Consider the following 6000-nt stretch of genomic DNA (forward strand, 5'->3'; position numbering starts at 1 on the left):
AGACACGGCGGAGGAAGCTCTTTTCACCTCTATCCATGCACACACACACACTATTTTTTTTTTTTACAGGCACATCGATTATGCCTCATTTTTTATTTTACTATATTTTGTTTTCAAAATTGCAACTAATTTGTTTTTTTTCTTCTTCTTCTTTTTTTTATTCACAGTAGGCCTTATTTTATCCACTTTGTCTAGTTTTGCTCTAAAACAAGCATAGTTACTCCTAAGTCAAAGGTGGACCTTTCGAGGTGACAACAGAAATACAAATCAAATAACCCATTTCTAAGTATGCAAGACTTTAATTTCGCAAAACAATGACTTAAAGATGCAAGTGACAATAATTTTTTTTTATAAAAAGGGCTAAAATCATGATCATGTTGTCCTAATATTCCTTCATGCAAATTTCATTACAGGAAGAGTGCGTCATAAACTATCATGATAAAACAGGGAAAACAACAAGCAAGGCAATCAAAGCACATAACATACTACCCAACGAGTACCCTACCTCCAACTTAAAATTATGCATTGTCCCCAATGTATTTCAAGTAAAGCTTAAAAAGAATAAAGCAAAGGAACAAAAAACCTCTGATAACGATGTCGCGCATGGGATGGTGGTGGTAATGGGTTTGCCTTTTAGAAAGATGCTCTCCTCTCCTAGGTCATCCCTATAAAATAAAAACAAAAAGAAACCTAATATAGAAAACGAATAAAAAAAACAGTAAATTTTATCACCTCGCTCCCTTTAGGAAGGACAAATTTTTAACATCGATTGCTCGACGTGACCTATCTCTTGTCAAGGCACAAAAAAATTCTCGTATTTCTCTGGTCTCTTCTTAGATGAGTCGATATAGCCGGGTAAGGCTATAAGGCTCTTCATCTTTTGAAGAGAACTAGACAGGTCAAATTTGGTGTTTTTAATATTAGATAAAAAAAAGGTAAAAAGAAAGAATCAAAAGACTCAAGGACTGACTCAACTGAAAATAAGGACTCTAACCCAACTGACTCGATTGACTCATGAAAACAATAAGAACAAAACTAAAAAATATACGATATACCAGACAACAGAACAGGGCGAGTTTTCTCAACCTCTAACTCTATCACTTGGAAATTGTCGGGTTTGGGCTCAGGTTCTCCATAGTCCTCACAAACTGGTTCTAAACATGACGTGCTATCTCCCAACTCATCTTCAATATCGACATATATTACCTCATCGTCGCACGCCTCTGTGATGTCAAAAGATATGTGTAACAGGGGTTGCATCTTCTCTCAACTGAGTCAGAAGGTTGAGTGATTGAGTCATTCAAACTCTGAAGATTAGTTCCAACCTCGGTCTGAAGACTAAAGCTCTCCTGGAGGTCGTGGACTTCCTGCTAAAAAACAATATTGTTAATAGTAAGTTGTCTAATCACATCTTCTAATGACATACCTGAGTTGATGGTGTGAGCATGCATCATCATGTCGGATGTGGCAGGGTATGGATCATAGTGGAACTAATCTCATCCTAGGTTTCCATAGTCATAGGATTCCTCCCATTTAGGCCGATGAAAATCGTCATCCATGTAACTAGGATACCCTCCTATGGAGTAGTCTCGTGGTATAGGGCTCCACTGCATACTTAGGCACGCTTGCTCAGGGTGATTAGTCCTACATGCTTGCACCTACTGCAGGTTACCTGCAACCAATTGACTAACCAAAGAAGTTAACTCAGCAAGTTGATCTTGAAGGTCCCAAACCTCGTCACTAAGCCGAGATGCTCCACTCGATTTTTCCCATATTTGTTGATGATATCTGTCCATGCTTAAAATATTAACACAAAAAGAAAAACAAATAAAAAGCAAAAGAATACTCTAACATGAAATTTAACTGACGAAATGTCAATGGCTTCCCCGGTAACGACACCATTTTTTACAGGCCCAAAACCTACGTCGTTAGTAAGCTTCGAGTCTGGTCAAAAGAAAGTTTATAATTACCAACTACTCCTATTACTACAAAGATGTAGTAATAGTGGTAAGTCTGAGTCGATCGGCAGATAAGCATAATTGGTTTTGTTAAGTTAATTTTCTAACTAGAGTAATAAATGGGGGGTTTTGATGTGGAAGAGATAAATGCGTGAAATTAAATAAAGTGCAATGGATATATGAAACGATAATGAATTCATTTAGTTCTCGGATCAAGTAGTCATTCAATATAAATTATGTAGGGGTTGATGCCCTAAATCTTGTAGGATCCTATACTTTATAAACATTGTATGAACAAACTCTTTATGTGATTAATAAAATATATGATATTTTATTCACTTTGTCTATAAAATATGTGATATTTTAGTTGCATTAACCACAAACCAATAAACTAACATCCAAGGTTATCATTGTAACTTAAACATGTATGTGGAGATATACAGGTGGATCATGTTTAAGTGATAGATGAATAAGGATGGGTACCTTATCCTGGTGACACTACGAGTATGACCTGCTTTGTAGGTGTTACAATTATTGTAAAGTGCTACAAATGATCTGATCATGATCATTCACGTATTAGACATGTGATCGGGGATATTCTATACAAAGGAGTTCGTATAAGACTGGATCATAAAATGTTTAGTTTCATTATATAACACCATTCATAATAGAGACTTACATTTCACCAGGATGACCATAGGTAACATGACCTGAATCTTGAGTGAGTTGTGAACTCTTACCTATGAGGGCGGTCTTTTGAATTGTATAGGTAATAGTGGCCAGATCGCCAACTCAACAAGCCTACCATTTTGAGGATTTGTCTAATTAGGGAGCTGGGAACACGACTACACAAGATGAAATTCACTCATTCCTCGAAGCAAGGGTAAGTACATAAATTGCTCCCTTAAGGGCTGATTCCGGGTCTTGAACAATCTAGTGCCACGCCCTCTCTTGGTTGAGAGGGGTTTAGTCATAGTGGGACTATGTCTATTGTTCATTAGAGGGATCAGTGGTACTTAAAGAGTTAGATGTAACTACAGGGGCAAAACGGTAATTTGGCCCAACTGTATTACGAGCAATTTGTGAAAGGTCATCATACTGTTGATTGGTTATATCCAATGGACACAAAAATATATCTGTAGTGAGAAGAGTGTAGTTTTCGGTCTTTATGGAGTGCCCGACAGTTAACGGATTGTGAAAAATGTAATTGAAGAGTTTAATGAATTATTCATGTACTGTTGGAGCTTTAAGCTACAGGTCCATAAGTTCCCCTTGGTAGCTCAAAATGATTTAGTTGAGAATCAGATTTTGGGTTAATTTGAATTGATCAAATTAATAGAGGAGTTTAATTATATATGATATAATTGTTATAATGTATTTGATATATTATAGTTTAATGAGAGGAAATAAATATTTGAATGAGATTCAAATATATTTTCTATGAATGTGATTCATAGTTGTTAAATTTAATATAAATATGATTTATATTAAATGTCATAAAATAGATAAAAGAAACTATAGTTTATATTGTATATGATACAATATTAAAACTATAGGTTATATGTTATATTTGATATAACATATAATTTTTTTAAAAATATAATATGATGAGTTAGTTATCATATTTATTTATATTATTTTATTATTATTTGAATAATAACTTCCCTATCTTTTCTCTCCAACCACTTTAGTGGGTAGTTATTAATTTCATAGCAAAAAGGAATAAAAGAATAGTTTGTTTTTCTTCTTCCTTGAACGATTGGTTTTTGCTGAACGGTTGAGTGACAGAAAATTTATATGTTCTTGTTTGTGAGAGAACTCTCAATCTACTTCTTCCACCAAAACTTATCCCTCATAACCAAAATAGTCAGAGTCCACCATTACTGGGTTCTCACCCCGAGAATACCAAGGACTTCATTGTGGTCGTGTCCGAGTTCTATTCGATAAAATCTTGAAGAAGGTCTGCAAGAAGTTACTGGGTCCGTGATTGTTCGAGGGATTCGTGAAGGAAAAGGTCTTCAAAGGTAATGTATCTTGAAGCCCTTTTTCTTTGTAAAAAGCATGCTGTAATTTATTTTGAATGCATATATGTTATATGTTTACTGTAACTTAAGTTTTCAATAATTAATGGAATTTGGACAATCTGCTTCCACTCAAGATTCTCCTCAAACGAGTTCCTTCAATTGGTATTAGAGTCGGGTTGTTGGTTTCTGATTCCAAATTCCATTCTTGTATTGAATTCGTTTACAATACTGGTGGGTTTTATTATCTGCATTGCGTTTGTGTGATAAATCTTTGTGGATGTGTTGTCGATGGATGTTTCAAGATAGAAAGCTCAGTTTAAGGCTTTTTGTTTAATTTACAAAGTTGGTTTGTAAAGGGCCCATACGCTTTTGGGCATTAAACATTGCAATCGAGTCTGTATTTGTTAAATTTTGAGCCGCTCGTGAAGCTTTAAAGAAGAAGGGTTGCAGTGCATTTCGATGGAGAAGACAAAACGGAGGTTGCCACATCGTGTAGCTAAAGCCAAATGATAGTTTAGTTTTTGTTATGGGATCGTGTAGAGTTTGCTACACGATCGCGTAACATTTGCTAAACGATCGCATAGCTAATGCTACGCGATCATGTAGAGTTTGCTACATGATCGTGTTACGTTGGCTGCATGATCGCTTAAACGCTAGCTTGCTGGATGTTCGCACGGTATTGGATACTCGATGCATCCTTGTGTGTTACACGATCGTGTAGACTATCATACTCATCACATAGTCATTAGCTACACGATCGCATAGTATAATACTCGACGCGTGGATATTTACTAAACGATCATGTAGACTTTCATGCTCATCGCATAGTCATTAGCTACACGATTGCATAGACTTGACACCTTGCTGCTCGACAATAGGGCATTTGCTACACGTTCAGCTGCAAGGATTCTTTGTGGAGCGGTTCGAGGCAAGTGATTCAAGACCCGGTCACTTGTTCTGAACCGATGGAATCAATTATGCAATAGTTAACCTTTTAATTTCCGTTTTAGAGAGGTTCTATCCCGATCCATCAACTTTTAGTATAAATATACATGTGATGTACGTTTTTATTATATGCCATAATATATGTCATATAGTTTTAAAACCCACCATAGGTTATGCATTTATTTTCATGCATCATTCTATATTATAAGTGTTATAATATACTAGTATGCATGATTTAAATCACATAAAGCATGCTTATGCACCATATAATATAAGAGCTATAGTATATGTATGCATGCATTATAGCACTACATGAAGCATGATACTACCTTAGGTTAAATTATAAATGTTATAATTGACTTATGTATATCTTTTATGTAATGGTTGGTTTTAATTCTTTCATTTACTTATAATTGTTGTAATAAATGAAATTAGAATTAAAATCAATAATAAAGAGTTGCATGCAAACCTTAGGCTATAATCATTTTTTTAAATTGTTTTAAAATTTGATTGAGATAGACCTAAGATCACGTTTCTAATGAGATTAGAAATCTATGTTTAATCTTTTATGTAACATCCTGAATTTCAAGAAAATTTAAGTTAATTATCTAAAATTATTGAGTTTAAATTTCCCTTTCATTTGGAAATTTGGGGTTAAATTGAAATAATTGAAAAACTTTTATTGGTTAAATTGAATTTAATTGATTAGATATTCGAACTGATTATCTTAAAAATATTAAAATTTGCTTCCCTTTGATTTTGGATTTTATTGCCAACTTAAAAAAAAAAAATTAAAAGAGATAATTAATTTCATGTGGTTTTGAATTGATTTAAATATTTGGAAGGATTTAATTTGTATCAAATTGATGGATCTTATTGTTGGGGTTGATGCCCTAAAGTCTCGTGTCCTGTAGTTTGTAAACAGTATGTACGAACACTTGTGATGTTAATATATGATATTTACTTCACATCTTGTTGTTTTGCTCGGTTATTTGTTTTATTTGCTTTACCACAAACACATAAATATAAAATCCCTAGTTATCTGTATGTGACTCAAGCATGTATGTGGTGAC

The sequence above is a fragment of the Benincasa hispida genome, chromosome 10, assembly GCF_027475165.1.
Source record: "Benincasa hispida cultivar pf3 chromosome 10, pf3_genome.v1.1, whole genome shotgun sequence".
Classification (NCBI taxonomy): Eukaryota; Viridiplantae; Streptophyta; class Magnoliopsida; order Cucurbitales; family Cucurbitaceae; genus Benincasa; species Benincasa hispida.